The following is a 17,727-nucleotide window of genomic DNA, read 5'->3' on the forward strand; positions in this document are numbered from 1 at the left end:
TCTTATCTCTTTCTGGAAATCAACTTAGGTTTATGTTAGTCTTTCTCACTCTATTCTTATAACTTCTCATAAATTCACTTTCACAGTTATCCTGTTTCTTTATGATGACTCCTGAATAATTTTTCCAATCTATTCCTGTTCACTAATTCTCTTTTTGATTATATGTTAAAATCTATCCATTTTGTTTTCTAAAGAATATTATCTTCTTGGAACTTCCCTGGTGGTCCAGTGGTTGAGACATAGCCTTCCAATGCAGGCAGTGCGGCTTGGATCCCTGGCTAGGGAGCTGGGATCCCACATGCCTCATGGCCAAAAAATAAAACAGAAGCAATATTGTAACAAATTCAATAAAGACTTTAAAAATGGTCCACATCAAAAAAAAAATCTTAAAAAAATATTATATTCTTAATTTTTAGAAGGCCTATTTATTCACTTTGAAATATGTTTATTCCTCTTAAAGAGTTTCTTTTTCCATGCACATATTTTCATAGTTGCCTTGCGTTTTTTTTATTTGAAGAAATAGACAACCTACAGTTGGATCTTGCTGCTTGTTCAATCTGTCAATCTCTGACTTCTGTGTTGTTTAGATTATTTATATTTAATGTAGCTAGTAGTATGATTGAATTTAAATCTAACATCTTGCTACTATTTTCCATCAGTTCCTTGTTCTCTTTCCCCTCTTTTACCACCTTTTGGATTGTGTCACATATTTCTGATTTCATTTTATTACTACCATTTGTGTTATTAGTTGCATCTCTTTAATTTTTTTAGTGGTTGCTCTAGGCTTTACAATATCCATCTTTAACTTATCACAGTTTACCTTCAAGTAAGATTATATTACTTCCTGTATAGTGTAATAATCTTACAGTGCTATGCTTCAAAAAATTTTTTTCTTTTAGAATCAATTTAAAAAAAATTTTTTTATTGGAGTACAGTTGGTTTACAATGTTGTGTTAGTTTCAGGTGTACAGAAAAGTGATTCGGTTATATACATATATATATATTTTTTCATTCTTTTTCAGATTCTTTTCTCATATAGGTTATAACAGAATATTGAGTAGAGTTCCCTGTGCTATACAGTAGGTCCTTGTTGGTTATCTGTCTTATATATAGTGGTGTGTGTATGTTAATACCAAGCTCCTGATTTATCCCTCCCCTCCACATTTCCCCTTTGGTAAGTATAAGTTTGTTTTCAATATCTGTAAGTCTGTTTCTGGTTTTTAAATAAGTTCATTTGTATCATTTTTTGAAAAAAATTAGATTTCACATATGAGTGGTATCATAAGGTATTTGTCTTTCTCTGACTTACTACACTTAGTATGATAATCTCCAGGTACATCCATGTTGCTGCAAAAGGCATTATTTCATTCTTATACTTCAAATTCTTTCCTCCCACTTTTGGTAGAATGTTGGTCATACATTTTAATTCTACATGTTATAAAATGCACAATACATCATCATTTTTGCTTTAGATAGTCAGGTTTTTTTCTTTTTTAAAAAGAGCTTACAAATAAGATAAAGTCTCTTTATATTGACCATTTTAAAATTTTTTTGGTGCTTTTTATTGATTTGTGTAGGTTTAAAAACTACCACCTAATATCATATATCTTCTTCCTGAAGAATGTTCTTTAACATTTCTTGTGGTTCAGTTCTGCTGGCAGTGAATTATCTCAGCTTTTATTGTCTGAAAGAAGTCTCTATTTTTCTTTCATTTTTGAAATATATTTTCACTGGGTATAAAATTCTGGGTTGACAGGTTGTTTTCTTTTAGTACTTTAAAGACATTGCTTCATTGTTCTGGCTTTGTGTAGTTTCTGATAGTCTGCTATAATTCTTATTTTTGTTCTTCTTTATGTAATGTTTCCTTTTTTCCCTTCTTGCCTTCAGTGTTTTCTTGCTTTTCGGTTTTCAGCAGTTTGTTTATGATATGTCTAAGTGTGTGTGTGGTGTTGGTATTTATCCTGCTTGGGATTCTTGGAGGTTAGCTATCATCATCATTGTTATTATTATCATCATTACTCTGTTCTCTTCCTTCTTCTTTTTTATTTTTTTTGGCCACATCATGTGGCTTGTGGGATCTTAGTTCCCCAACCAGGGATGAAACCTGTGCCCCCTGTGGTGGAAGCATGCAGTCCTAACCACTGGACCACCGGAGAATTCCTTTTCTCTTCCTTCTGAGACTAGTTACATATATGTTAGACTGATTCTGTCCCACAGCTCTTGGATGCTCTATTATATTTTTTTCACTCTTTTTTTTTCTATTTGTGTTTCAGTTTGTATAATTTCTGTTGGCCTATCTTTATGTTTGCTAAATCTTTCTTTAGTTGTATTGATTCTGCTAACAAGTCAATCAAAAGATTTTTTTCATCTCTATTACTTTTTAAAATTTCTAGCATTTCCACTGGACTCTATATTTTCTACTTCTCTGCTAAAATTCCCCCATATATTCATGCATGTTATAGACCTTTTCCACTCAGTCCTTTAACATATTAATTCTAGTTATTTTGACATCCCTGACTAAGGGCTCCAACATCTGGGTCATCTCTGAGTCTGCTTCTGTTGATTCCCTAATCTCTTGACAATGGGTAGGTTCTTCCCTTGTCTTTCTGTGTGACTCAAATATTTGATTGAATGTCAGACATTATGTATTGAAGAACTGTAGACACTGAGACATGTATAGTCCTTATGTCTGGAAATAGGCATGCTGCTTCGTCAGTCAGGCCATTAGTGTGGGGCACTGGGTCCATCTAGTCACAGGTTGAACTAAACTTGGATTTTGTTGTTGTTATCTTCAGTGCGATACAAGATTGAAATTCAACCAGCAGTGGGTTATGGTTACCTGGTGCTTAGCATGTGACCTGGCAGTGTTCCTGCTCTACCCATAGCTTCCAGTAGTCCCTTAACATTTGCACTGAAGAGGAAGTCTCTTTTTTTTCAGTGCAAGACTGTTGTTGATAGTTACTAATGGTAGGCTCCTGGTAGTAGTGGTGGGGACGAAGGGGGTTATCAGTTATCCTGATCCAGCCGTAGTCTTAGGCAAGCCTGTGACCCTGGAACTCAGAGGGTGGAACTTGCTCTGCAATTCTGCCCATATTCTCCCATGGTAGCCAAACTCTGCATTGTATTTATGGTGGTCTTACCCCTTCTCCAGTGGTAGCAGACCTCTAATTGATATCAGTACAGGAATCTGAGCCCAAGAGGTATTCCTGTGCTTTCCCCAGACGCAGAGGACTTTTATTTCTACCCTTCCTTCAAGCAGTAGATCTTTCATAAAGTTTTGCTGCCCCTAACAAGTGGTAAAAAGCTTTTGCTCCAAAGAAAGAAGGATCTAGGGAAGCAGGCAGTCTTTTATGCATTTTTCCTCCTGCATCAGTCAATTACCATTGCACATCAGCAGGGACTTTCTCGAGTCTTCTGCCCTATGCTTAGTTTTGACCTAGTAGAAGCCTGCAGAAAAGAACTTGCAAGTGAGTGCAAGTTCTTTGTGTCAGGGACTCCCAGTTATTCTAAACTGATTCATCAGCCTGTACTGATTCTAAGAATTTATTAAGCAATATTAGCTGATTTCTTCTTATCCACCTTTATGGCAATGACCTCTTCTACTCGTGCCCTCTCAAAGGCAAAAGTCCCACTTCTCTGCAGAGGGGATTGTCACTCTGTGGAATTCAGTGTACTTGGTTGTCCTGTGACCTCATCTCTCTGGTGGGTTCTAGAAAAGTTATAATTTTACTGATTATACAATTTTTTCTTGTTGTTAGAATGGGAGCAACCTTGTCTAGCAGCTTTTTACATCCTCAGCACAAGCAGAACCCTCTCACCTTTTTTTTTTTTTTTAGTTTTAGCTCCTTCTGTTTATTTTTTACTTCAGTTTTTTTTTGTTTTAAAAAACAGCTTTATTGAGATATATTTCACATACCATAAAATTCATCCATTTAAATTATACAGTTCATTAGTTTCTAGTATATTCACAGATTTGTGCAACCATCACCAAAATCAATTTTATAACATTTTATCGTCCCAAAAAGAAACCCTGGACCACTTAGCAGCCACTCACCATTTCCCCCTAACCCATCCAGCCCCTAGCAACCACTAACCTACTTTCTATCAATGGATTTGCCTCTTCTGGACATTTCACATAAATAAAACCATACAGTACGTGGCTGTCTGTGGCCGGCTTCTTTCACTTAGCATAATGTTTTCAAGGTTCATTCATGATGTAGCATGTATCAGTACTTCATTCCTTTCTAATAATATATTGTCCTTGGATAGAGGACATATCAGATATTAAACTGATAAGAACAGATACTACTTTTTTTTTTTTTTTAACATCTTTATTGGGGTATAATTGCTTTACAATGGTGTGTTAGTTTCTGCTTTATAACAAAGTGAATCAGCTATACATATACATATGCTCCAAACAGATACTACTTTTGATCTTAGCCACCCATTTTTGGTTCTTGCTGAATCAGTTATTACTGCAGTGATTGTAAAAATGGGGATTTTCTACTTACATCAAGCCTTTGCATTTATTAGTTGGCACTTCTTTTTCTGTAGAGTATAACTCCTCCTCCACTTGGGCTTTGTAAAGAATTTTTATCAGTGTCAGTATGACCTTCATGGATCCTTTTTCTTCAACGTGTAATATACACTTCATTCAGTATTCATTCTGATGAATGCATGGCCTAGAATACTGCCAGTGGTTGCCCCTTCATGCAGACTCCTACAGCCTTTTGACATGCCCTCATTAGTTTGGAGCATCATCATACTTTCTGGCATTTCCTTACTTTTCTATAACAAGGTGTCCCAGGCTCATGGAAGTCCTATTTAGGGTCTTCTGTCTCTGCTCATTACACAGTGCCCATTCCTAGGTTCAGATCTTTCCCAATTTCTTCCCTCATCTTCTCTCCTTGCTTTTTCTAGTTTCCCTTGGTTCTCCCATTTACTTCATCCATTGTGCTGACATAGTGGTCTTTTATATATATTATAGGCAATCAGAATGCATCATTTATGCCTTAAAAGTTTGGTCCAAGCTCTACTCTGCTTCTATCTTGCCTCCTACAGTCCATTCTTCTAAAAGCAGCAAGAACGATCTTTTAAAAACATAAATAAGGTATTAGTGACTTTTCTGCGTAAAATCCTCCAGTGACATCCAACTGCACATAGAATAAAAATAAAACTTCTTCCTATGGCTACTAAATACTTCTCCGATCTTAACCTCCTACCACTGTCTTGCTTGCTCCCATGCTTTAGCCTTTGTCCATCAACACACTAGGTTTACTGTTACTTCGGACCCCTAGCTCTCCGATTGTCTCTCTCTGGGGTGCTGGTCCTTTTATCGTAGCATCCTCATCATTTCAAGACTTAGGTTGAAGGCCTTTCCTGTTCAACCATCCAAATAAACCTTGTCTGTCTTATTTACTGCCATGGCCACACGCCCTCCCCCCCGCCCGCCTTGAATGGAACTCATTATAGTTGGTAAATAAGTATTTGTTGAATCAATCAACAAGTGAATGAACGAATAAATCATATTCAGCACATCAGAATATCAGGTGTGATATGTATGGATTGAGGACGTTTTTGGGTTTTATTTTGTTTTGTTTTGCTCAATGCTCAGGTATTATCACTACTGTTGTTTTATTATTATTATTTTGTGTGTATGCAAGAATGGAGGGATCAGGGTTACTTCCAGGTTCAAATCCATTTTGAAAACCTTAGGGTTCTGGAAGGCTGTTTTTCAATAGTTAAAGTGTCACTGTTTTTTGTAGATGAGGTTAATTATATTTATGAAGAGTCTGGAGGCTATAAACAAGATGAGAGCTCACTCTGAAAGTACCTGGTGAGAGCTTACTCTCTTGTCAGCCATGGGCTTTGAAAGACAGACGGAATGGGAGATACGGTGATAGAAAGGGGCCTTGCCTTGTGGTGCTCATGACTCAAAGGCTACTCTTTCTGAGACCGGTTCTGAAGAGAGGACTGTGTTACTTAACGATACTACTCATACCTCTGAAATGTTTAGAAACATGTCTCTGTTTTAGTTATACTTAACATCGTCCATTTTCTGTGAAACAGGCTCATAGCAGAGAGTTCCCCTTAAATAACACACTACAGGTCCCAAGAAAAATAATCTATGAGTTGTTCCTGCATAGTTTAATTCAAATCAATACTAAATAGAATTAAGGACTTCCCTGGTGGTCCAGTGGTTAAGACTCCACACTTCCAATGCAGGGGGCCCAGGTTCGATCCCTGGTCAGGGAACTAGATCCCACGTGCGTGCCGAAACTAAGAGTTCACATGCTACAACTAAGGAGCCCACATGCTGCAACTAAGACCTGGCGCAACCAAATAAATAAATTAAAAAAAAAAATAATAAATAGAATTAAGAATGCTGCATTTTTCAGATGAAAAACACAATGTATAATGAAGCCTAGAACTCATATGGTGGTGGATACATATGACGGCTAATGAAGTAGGAGTCAGATACTCTTTTGTCTTTGTCTCCAAATTCGGTCATTTCTTATCACGTGGACAAATATTATCTGAGTTTTTAAGTTTGTTTTGGATGTGTAGCTGCCCCTAGAATTTTGTTTGGCATATCATTCTTTTTCGTAGCCTTCCAGTTTCTTAGCTATAGATAAGTCTAGAAATAATGCTTAAAGCTTTTATTACTTCCTCAAATTACAGTGATAAGTAAGAAAAAGAAGTCATTAAAATTTAAAATTCTTTCTGAATTAAAAACAAATGACCGCCATGCAAAATGTCATCACTCTACAGTGTCAATATTTCTGACTCTTCTTACTAATGAGATAATTAAGAAAGAACTAGTTACCTGAAAATAAAAAAATTTAAAAACAGTAAAAGTAATTGTCAAATAAAGCTAGCAAAGGCAAAATATAATATAGATGTGTGTGTATATGTGCATATATATGTATACTATATACATATGTAAATATATAAATACATATGTATATATATGTTTTCTCCAAATCCTGTATTCATGACAGAATGCTATTAATCTTGTGGCAAATTGCTCATGGGAATTATTTTAAGAGCCAATTCCTACTCTATTTCCCTAAGTGTCTGAAAAGCCAGAAAGGTTGACTCAGCCAGGGCTGGATGCAAGCATCATCAACCCGTCAAATTCACTATCTAAGATAGTCTGGACAAGTTAAGTAATTTTGGCCTGAGTGCTAATGAGCTAGAGCCTCCTCTGCTTGGACCACTCCCTGGTGTTAGGCTTGACGTTTAGAGTGGTCAGAAGTCACAGTGTCCTGCCTCTATGTGATGACAGCCCTGGTGGTCTGCCCACATGGAGGCCTGAGCCTCGGGTGTCTTTCTAGCAGTGAAGAGGTCTCTCCCCAGTTCCTCATATTCCTAGGTCGACCCCCTTGGGATATATGCTGTGTATTTGGGAGGCATAGCTAGTGGTCAGGGAGATGTTTTGTTCCTTGCAAACCTACCTGGCCTAATACTGAGGACACAGAAATGGTAATTTAAAAATATAACCTTAGAGATCTAAATCAAATGTGGGTTCCCCCAAAGCACCTCTCTTTCTCCTCAGAGAATCTAACGTAATGAAATAAAATTGTAGACACCAGATCTGCAACTTCACCATTTTATTTTCCTTCTCCAACTTCCTTTTTTTATTTTATTTTATTTTTTAAATTTATTTTTGGCTGTGTTGGGTCTTCGTTGCTGTGCATGGGCTTTCTCTAGTTGCAGTGAGCGGGGGCTACTTTTCATTGTGGTGAGTGGTCTTCTCATTGTGGTGGCTTCTCCTGCTGCGGAGCACGGGCTCTAGGCGGGCAGGCTCAGTAGTTGTGGCATGTGGGCTTCAGTAGTTGTGTCTCACAGGCTCTAGAGGGCAGGCTCAGTAGTTGTGGGGAAGGGGCCTAGTTGCTCCAAGGCATGTGGGATCTTCCCGGACCGGGGCACGAACCCATGTCCCCTGCATCGGCAGGCGGACTCTCAACCACTGCGCCACCAGGGAAGCCCATTATAGCTGTTTTTTAAAGTATCCAACAGGTTTTATGAATTGAAATTGGTGGTTAGTCTTCAGTCTTTCAAAATTTAGACCAGTACCCTCCCTAAATCCTTTATTACTCATAACATTTATTTTTATAATGGTGCAAAACTGTATCTTTCTGGCAAAAAGATCTGCAGTACCTACATTACTTTTTAAAAGAAATTCATATTTACTCAAATATATATTTACTATACCTTTTAAATCATATTTGTCTTGTTTATACTATGTTATTTTATATTCTCATAAGTAGTTTTATAATAGCCTTTAGTTGTTTTATGCTAATGTATTCTTCCCCTATTTCATGTCATTTAAAACCTTATTTTTCAGGTATTCTCATGTATAGTTGCAGGTAGTATATATTGAAGTCATCTTTTTGGAGGGCAATTTTGAAAGCATCTATCAACATTTAAAATATACATATATAGGGCTTCCCTGGTGGCGCAGTGGTTTTGTTTAAAATGTTTTATATATGCATATATATTTTGCATGTTTAATGGGTACATAGATATGCATTTATGTATGTTATATACATTTGTGTATGTATGGGAAAATGACTTGAAGGTAAAAGTAATAGTAAAAGTAATTGTATATACTTCAGATTAAGTTTTCTGTAAGAAACTTAAAATTTGTTGTTTTAGCTGTGGGTTTTGAGAGATGGGAAAAGGAGAATTCTTCTCTTTTTATTTTGTAAACTTCTTAATATGTTATATTTTGCAACGAGGGTGTACTGCTTTTATAACGAAAAATATAACAAAGGTTTTAAACTTTCATCATATCAAAATAAATTGTATCATATGTCAAAATAATTTTCAGAGAATTTAGAGATAAATGTAAAAATCCAATCTTTTAAAAAAAATAGAGACTTTTTATAAATTTTATACTTCCATGTGTAAACCACTAGCACCTCTAAATAAAAACTCTGTGCTTATTTATATAGTTTTCAATGTTTGGTTAAGAAGTTTTTCTAATGCAAATTAAGCAATAGTTTTTAAAAGAATTTCAAAAACAATATGAAAAAGTGCTGATGACTCGTATCATAAGAACATCTTTGCTAATGTTTTAAAAATTCGAGAAGAAGAAAAGGAGGTTCTTGGCAGATTGTTTTCCATTAGAACATCATAAAGCTGGAAAGGTGTAGAAGAGAGTCACTGTCAGGGAGACTGGGGCTAGGGGGAAAGGCAGAAGGAAATATTTGGAATGCAGGTTATTGTGCTACCAAGTAGTTTCTTCCTTTTTCTGTCTGGCCACATGTAAAAGCCTCAAGGGAGACATAAATAGAATAGCAGTTAAAAGGAACATCTGGTAGACCAGCCACCTTCTCAGGCCTGCCAGCCTGTATCACAGGGTAAAGGAAAGAGGCCATGGTCGGGAGGAAAGTGCTGTGGCTTTTGCCACCACCCTGACACTGAAAAGCCCTGAGAGGGCCTAACGTGGAAAAAAAACTCAAGGTCAGTTAGGGAGAAACAAACCTGGAAAAGGTAATTAGATTTCAGCCAAGCAGTTATTAACAAGGAAGGAAAACTGAGAAAAGATCTTGGCTGCCCGCATTCTTTAACTGTTATGATGATTTTGCTTTCAATATAAATTTGGCATTTGGAAAAAACAGTTCATCTTTATCCCTAGATTTTGTTTTTTTCCTAAATGAAGAGCTCTATTTTGTTATGGTGATGGTTTTTAGAAACATAATTGAGAGGAAGAATATACTAAGATCTTCATCCCAGTAACCACACCTGTGAATGGCCTCATCTTGAAAACCATGAGATCACAGTCCAATCTTAATTCCTATTACAGATGATCTGGCTTAGGGTGGGCCAAAGACATTCCCTCTGATTTCTAATTTCCTCTTAAACTGTACCAGGCTGATTGAATGAAGTAGCCAACACCCAAACTGTTCTGATCACACCTATATTTTGGGCAAAGCAATCCAAAGATGTGTAGATTACCCTCCCATCCTATTTCTTCCAATTCTCCTGGGCCCCATGTACACACATAATCAGGACTCTTCCTGCAATCAGGCAGCAGGAGATGGAGTGGTGAGGGGAGGCTCTGAATCAACAGGCAGTAGAGCTGCGCCCAGTCTGGTTGCTATTTGCAGGAGGGACAAGAAGCAGAGTTAATTCTAGGCAAAGATTGCCATGTGCACAGCCTGGTGTGTCTAAGTCAGCCTGCAACTTGCTTGGCTCCCACTGTATGTGTTCTCTGTGTGTTTTGTGTGTGTGTGTGCGTGTGTGTACAGTTACTAAAGGTCTCAAGAAATTACAGAGTACTAATCATTTACAAATAGAGATTGTATAGGTAGACTTGGTTTTATCACTGCCTCTTTTACTTTCTAAAGTTTGGACCAGCCTTCCTTAGGTCTGCCCTCTGTTAGTTTGTTGCAGTTTCCCAAAGGTTGGCTGCAGCTGAGCAGACTGTCCAGTTCAAACTGTAGGAATCCCTTGTGCTCTCTAGGCCACTCAGTCTCCAGCTGACCTCTGACCTAGACTATGCATTCTGTCCCAAAGCCGTACACCCTGCCCCCTCTGCCTGAGAGTATGGTGCTAACTCTTAGGTTATGTTCAAAATTCACATGTTGTATTCTGCACCTTTTTTTCAGTCAGTCTTTGTTTTCCTGAACACTTGAGCAGCTTTTTGTACTGCAGTGCAGCTTGGTTAAAGAAAGGTGTCATTCTTTAGCTTTATTCCCTCCTGGTCTGGCTGACAGGAATGGTAGAAGATTAATTCCTGCTTCTTCTTGTAAACCAGCACTTTTTTCTGTAGCTGAGGCCTCTAATCAGCATATTAAAAATACTCCCTAAATTTACATAATGTATGCATGATCCAGTTTCTCCATATCCTTGTCAGCATTTGATGTTGTCACTATTTTTTATTTTAGTTGTTCTGGTAGCTATGTAGTGATAGCTCATTGTGGTTTTAATTCATGTTCCCCTAATAGCTAATGATGTTGAGCCTCTTTTCATGTGTGTATTTGCCATCTGTATATCCGCTTCAGTGAAATGTCTGTTCTTGTTTTTTGTCCATTTCCTAGTTCGGTGGGTTTTTTTCCTGTTGAGTTTTGAGAATTCCTTATGTATCCTAGATACGAGTCCTTTGTTGGACATGTACTTTGCAAATATTTTTCCAACTCTATAACTTGTCTGTTCATCTTCTTCAAATGGGTTTTCACAGAACAAATTTTTAAATTTCATGAGGTCCACAGAAAACTACTAGAGCTAATCAATGAATTTGGTAAAGTAGCAGGATACAAAATTAATGCACAGAAATCTCTTGCATTCCTATACACTAATGATGAAACATCTGAAAGAGAAATTAAGGAAACACTCCCATTTACCACTGCAACAAAAAGAATAAAATACCTAGGAATAAACCTACCTAAGGAGACAAAAGACCTGTATGCAGAAAACTATAAGACGCTGATGAAAGAAATTAAAGACGATACAAACAGATGGGGAGATATACCATGTTCTTGGATTGGAAGAAATAACACTGTGAAAATGACTATACTACCCAAAGCAATCTACAGATTCAATGCAATCCCTCTCAAACTACCAATGGCATTTTTTACAGAACTAGAACAAAAAAATTCCAATAACGATGTTAAAAAAATTTTTCATGAGGTCCAGCTTACCAGTTTTTTCTATATTGGATTGTGCTTTGGGTGTCAGATCTAAGAACTGTTGGCTTAGCCCTACATCCTGAAGATTTTCCTCTGTGCAGACTTGCATTTTTCACCAAATTTGGGACTTTTTCAGCCATTATTTCTTCAAATGCTCTTTCAGCTCTACAATCTTTCTCTGGTCCCTATGCAACTACAATAGTAAGAATGTTGATTTTTTTTTGTTATTGTCCCACAGACAGTTGTCTCAAGTTCACTGCTTCTGTCCTTTGTCATCTTTATTCTACTATTGAGCACGTACAGTGGGTTTTTAAATTTGTATTTTTCAGTTCTATAATTTCTTTTTTTTTTTTTAAATAACTTCTGTTTCTTTGCTGGGGTGTTCTATTTTTTTTCATTTATTTCAAGAGAATTTGTTATTGATGAAGCACTTTTATGACTGTTTTAAAATCCTTGTCAGATAATTCCTACCTTTGATTTGTCTTGGTGTTGGCATCAGCTGATTGGCTTTTCTTATTCGAGTTGTAACTTTCTTCGATCTTGGTATGATGGTGATTCTCAACTGTATTCTGGACACTTTGCCAATTATGTTGGCAATACTCTGGGTCCCATTTAAAGCTTTTATTTTAGCAGGCGTTCACCCTCTTCAGGTTTGGCATGCAGCTCCTGACCTACTTTTGTGGCTGTGATTCCAATGGCAGTTTAATTCCTAGAGCCTTTGTGGTGTTATGTTAGTGGGTTTGGTTTATCAGTGCCTGGGGCTCCCTGTGCTCCCTGCTGGTGCTGGCTAAGCGGGTGGAGGCTGGTCCCCAGGCCTGGGTGCTTGGGCGAGACTTGGTGAGGAGGGGTGTGGTAGGATGCCCCTGTCAATGTCCCCTGGCTGCTTCTGGGCAAAGGAGAGTTTTGGGCCCATGAGAACAAAGAGGCTTCTTGGACCAGGCAGCTTGCTGTCGCCGGGTCTTTTCTCCTATTTCTGCCTACTCACCTCAGTTTCTCTTGGCAGAAAAGATGTCTCAGGCCCTGCAGGAAGGAAAGTGTGTCCCCTAGCTCAGGGCTCCCAATTCATCCCCCTTGCCTGTGGAGTTGGGTTTGCCTGATGCTGTCAGAGGGTCTCCTGTTCAATATGGGAGAAGAGTGAGCCCACCTGTGCTGCCTTCCTTTCCTAGGTGGGGAGCTGGGAAACAACATGTCTGGTGACCTTCTGTTGGGTAGATGGCTGGTGCAAGATGCCCTACCACTGTGCCATTCCTCTCCTCCTGGGGTCCCAGACCAGCTCGCCTTCTTCTCGCCACTTCTCAGAGTTCTCCTCTGGATGCCTTGCATGCCGTTTCCAGAGTGTATAGTTGACCAGGAAATAAATGACTCTATGCCATTGGGTCCAGACTGGAGGTCCGTGTATGTGTGTTTTATGACTTCTGTTGTCTTCCTTCAAGATGCTAGGCTGGGGTATGGAGGGAAGAAAGCTGTTTGATGCAGCAAACATACATTAATTAAAGTAAGGGAAGAGTTACTTCTCATTGGCTTAGAATTTAATAATTCTTATGACTTTATTTCCTGAAGATTGTCCCTTCATTTGCCTCAAAACATTATTTTCTCCAAGCAACCTTTTTTTTGTCCTTGCCTAGGTTTGTACAATTGGCAGCATACTCTCTCTGCTCACAATATCCTAGAAAACTACAGGATGTGCTGAGCAGTGAGAATTTGCCTTTCCGCCTTGTCCAACTTTACCTTTCTCCAAGCTGCAGACAAAGTTTCTAGGAAGCTACAGCAACCTCAGTACTTACCAGATTTATCTGTCCCCAAACTCTGAAGTAACTACAGATCTCATAGTTATAAGATAATATACATGTAATAGGTCATCCAATAGCTATCAGCTGAATGAATGATTCATAATTTCAATTGACATTTTTATTTTCTTAGATTCTCATCTGAATCCCCATTTTTCTTAAAATAATCATTTATTCATAATTTGATTGAATGTGTCTTGAAAGTAGGTTGAATGCTCTAGTTGTGTGTTTCCATAGTTTCCTGCACTTCCCTTCATGCAAGAGAGATCTTCTGGTCCGGTTCATCAAGCTCCTCATGAATGTTGGAGTTTATACTCGTGTTCACATAAGCAAACAATTGACTTTAGGAATATGTAGAAAGACATTCATTAAAAGGAACAATCAGGGCTTCCCTGGTGGCGCAGTGGTTGAGAGTCCGCCTGCCGATGCAGGGGACACGGGTTCGTGCCCCGGTCCGGGAAGATCCCACATGGCGCAGGGCGGCTGGGCCCGTGAGCCATGGCCGCTGAGCCTGCGCATCCGGAGCCTGTGCTCCGCAATGGGAGAGGCCACAACAGTGAGAGGCCCGCATACTGCAAAAAAAAAAAAAAAAAAAGGAACAGTCAGCAAAGGTGGGGAGTTGGGGAGCTAGAGGTCCCTCCTCCTCACCCCAAAGCCTTGAGATGTCTTCAGAGGCCCCTTCGGTTTAGTACATGTATAGTCTGGATGCGAGGCTCACATGATTCTTCTCAATGACTAGGAACTGACATCTGGACTTACTCAGCTTCCCAAGAATTCATATTCAACCTCCAATGGAATGCTACTGAACAAACCACACTTCATTTTACCTGTGGAATACCACCCTTGGGGCATTCATGATGCAGGCATCGAAATGAACCCTCTCTGGACACCTCACGTCCAATCACAGGATGCATGGCATTTTGCTGTTATTGCTTATTCAATCATATGTCATATCCATCTAGACTCTAAGCGATGGGTGAAGAGAACTGTGCTAATTTTGCGATCCATTTTCTCTCCAGTAGCTGACACAATGCCTGACACACAGTGGGTGTTCTTATTTAATAATTAACTATTCCACTGTGGGTTCTCTACGGTGTACTCTTCTAATAGTGAGTAAACCAAGTTCCTTCTCTTACGAAGCTTACTTTCTAGTGGGAAAGATAGGCCATAAACAAACAAACCATTAGGTATAAAATAAGCTACAGTGATGTATTGTACAGCACGGGGAATATAGCAAATATTTTATAAGACCCTTAGATGGAGTATAACCTTTAAATATTGTGAATCACTGCATTGTACACCTATAACATATAGTATTATACATCAACTATACTTCAATTTAAAAAAGTAAATAAATAATAAAAAAGTAAAAACATAATAATAATTAACTATTCCAGACACTGGTAGGGGTGAGAAGGAGTCCAAAATGTGGAAGAACTGGTTGTTTCCCCAAGAACTTAGAACTGTGGTGAGGAAGATTCATGGGGAAATAACTAACGGTGGTATAAGTCATTCAAATAAATGCTAGGAAGAGATTCAAATGATCAGCCCCGGTAGTCACCATCACAGGGAAGTTATTACTAATTTATGGGATCAAGGAAGGCTTTACACAGGAAGCGGTTTTCAGCTCATCTGGAAATAATGCAGTCTGGTAGATGTAAATTCCTTCTCCAGAGTGCATCCCCCTTTTCCTGACTTCTATTCTTTTTCCTCAAAGGAGAAAATTTCACAAAGTCTTCCTGTTACTAAGGGTCTACTTCCTGCGGAAAGTCCTGAATAGCATTCAGTGATTTAAAAAGAACCTCTGTGGGATAATAGTAGATCCAGATCTGGGTGCTAAGTCTGGAGGGAAAATATTAACCAAATTTTCAACTCAAATACTATTCCAGGGCCGTCGGGAGTCACGTTGTTTTGGTTTAAGCAGTTCGGTTTTGGCTCATAAGTAATCTCAGATGGCAATAGCCTTCTAATTAGGTCTCAGTCGTGCTGACTGTAATTCATTTAAGGGTGTGAACATTTTTTTTTCTTAATTGGATTCATAGCATTACTGACTTCTCCAATGACCAAGAGAAATTGTATAAACTTTGGTAATTGGATTTTCCAACGGAAGGGCTATTAACTCTCTCAAGAAGAGAGAATATGTAACAAATCCAATTCCACTCTGTTATTTTCTTATAAAAAGACTGCACATTTTCATAAAATATTTTGCTAAAATATCGCCAAATGTTTTGGGGATATTTGCCTCACTGGTTTTTCACCAGGAACTTGATTGAAAAGGTGGGAAAGAGGCAAATCATATTGCTTTTCTTTAAATGATTTCTTCAACACAGAAAGGTTAGGTGACTTGCTGTTTATCACACAGCAGACCAGGAGCAGAGTCGCTGACTGTATCTTATATGATGTGCTTATTTTGTGGCTAGAAAAAAGATTTTAAAACCTTTGCCCCTAATAATAGTTAGGGTGTTCACTAACGACTCAGAAAATGAGGGTGTGGGACTAGGAATGAAGGAGTTAAAAATGAACATCTTGAGGACTTCCCTGGCAGTCCAGTGGTTGAGACTCTGTGCTTCAAATGCAGGGGGCACGGGTTCGAAACTAAGCCCACATGCCTTGTGGCACAAACCAAAAAAAAAAAAAAAAAAATGAACACCTTGAGGAAGGCAGGAGAAGGTGGAGAAGTTGGCCTTGAAGGCTGTCTGAGGAAAGCAGGATTTCTGGATGCAATCTCTAAGGCCACACGATTGGCCCTTGCCACCAGAATGGTGGGATATAAACATCGGAAGAGGCTGTGACCCTGGGGTCAGGGGTGGCCAAGAAAGAGCTGTGGCAGAGCTGACTACATGAAGTTTGGTTGGATGAATTAAACATTTCCAGGCCTTTCCTTCCTCTACGTGAAGTAGTTTATATCCCATTATCTTCAGCAAAGCTTACTGGGGTCAAAACATTTAATGTCTCTACCTCACAATTAGCTCTCATCTTCTCCCCATCGTGCTATTTGCACGGGCTTCTCCTCAAATAGATTATAGTCTCTTCAGGGGCGAGGACCAAAGCTTATAGATTGTATCCCTGCAGGGTCCTGTACAATTCCTTCTACAAGTTAGGAGGTCAGTAATACCTTTTGATGGTATTTCATTTAACGTAGATGTAAGGGAGGTCCATCGTGTTTATCTCCAGGTCAAGACAGTTCCCATTTTTTTTGAGGACTGATGTTCTCCTCTTTTGCACCTGGGAATCATCAGAGGTGGCACCAGAGCCATGCCTTCACTGTGAGATTCTCCCTGATAGGCCAAGCAGAGCCAATGAGTCTTTCTCTTAGACCTTTGGCATTTGAGAGAAGGAGGAAAAAGACATTAGAGTTTCCTGCCAATGGAAACTCATTATCAGAAGAAAGCAAGGTCCACAACTCCCTGGTCCCTGTATGAGGCACACACTCCGGCCGTTCATCAAGAGGCATAATTTCCATTCTTATCCACCATCAAACATCACAATTTCCCTCCGGTGTCAGCTGACAATTCCTCGAGCTCATGAAAAATAAGATTCCAGTCTAGCGATGATCATAAACCTATTAATGCTGTTCTAGCCAATGATGATCATAAACTCAGTTCTGTCTAGTGAGACGTAGTAGGAAGTCTGCTGAGGGTCTCTATAAAATACTTATTGCTACTTGAGAAAAAGAGAAAGAATAATAAGTTTCTCTCTGCCCTTGCCACCATCCTCACTCCCTGCTTCCTGCCTTTAAACCAAGAGCCTGGTGTTAAGGCAGCTATCTTGTGACCATGAGGCAACCAAGTACAAGAATGACTGGCACACGGAGGCTGGTGAAATGAAAGGATGGAAAGAATCTGGCTTCTTGATGACATTGTTAAGTGGCAGAACCAGCCCTGGAATATCTGGAATGTTATTTTGTCAGAGAATTAAATGTCTTTTTTTCTAAAGCCACTCAGTCAGATTTTGGTTATTTGCAATAAAATGTATCCTAAGGTTAGACCATCTGACCCAGATCTTCCTTGAATTTCATTAGATTTACTAGTATACTTCCTATAGATTCTTTTCCCCCTTTGGGTAACCAGAGTAAATTTCTATTTTGTGCAACCAAAGAAGCATTAACTTCTTATGTCGGCTTATTAACTTATTACATAGGCTTTTCACAAAATATTTGAGGTTGTTTTTTTTCTTTATATCATAGGAGGAAATCAGGAAAAATGATCATCCAAATGTAGAGAGTATTTGTTTCCTCTGATTCCTTGAGTATTTTCCTCGGCATTTTGACTTAACTCTGGATAAAAGCAGCAATCAACTCA

At 38.7% G+C, this 17,727-nt stretch overlaps 1 non-coding gene and 1 pseudogene across 1 annotated transcript; one reads left to right on the forward strand and one right to left on the reverse strand.

Annotated features, from left to right (window-relative positions):
- Positions 1-4,257: 4,257 nt before the first annotated feature.
- On the reverse strand, positions 4,258-4,309 carry LOC112393845 (uncharacterized; annotated as a pseudogene).
- A 1,873-nt stretch (positions 4,310-6,182) lies between these two features.
- TRNAG-UCC (transfer RNA glycine (anticodon UCC)) lies at positions 6,183-6,255 on the forward strand. Its single transcript has one exon. It is a non-coding gene; the product is annotated as a tRNA-Gly (tRNA).
- The last annotated feature ends 11,472 nt before the right edge of the window (positions 6,256-17,727 follow it).

The sequence above is a fragment of the Neophocaena asiaeorientalis genome, unplaced genomic scaffold (assembly GCF_003031525.2).
Source record: "Neophocaena asiaeorientalis asiaeorientalis breed wild unplaced genomic scaffold, Neophocaena_asiaeorientalis_V1.1 scaffold7, whole genome shotgun sequence".
Classification (NCBI taxonomy): Eukaryota; Metazoa; Chordata; class Mammalia; order Artiodactyla; family Phocoenidae; genus Neophocaena; species Neophocaena asiaeorientalis.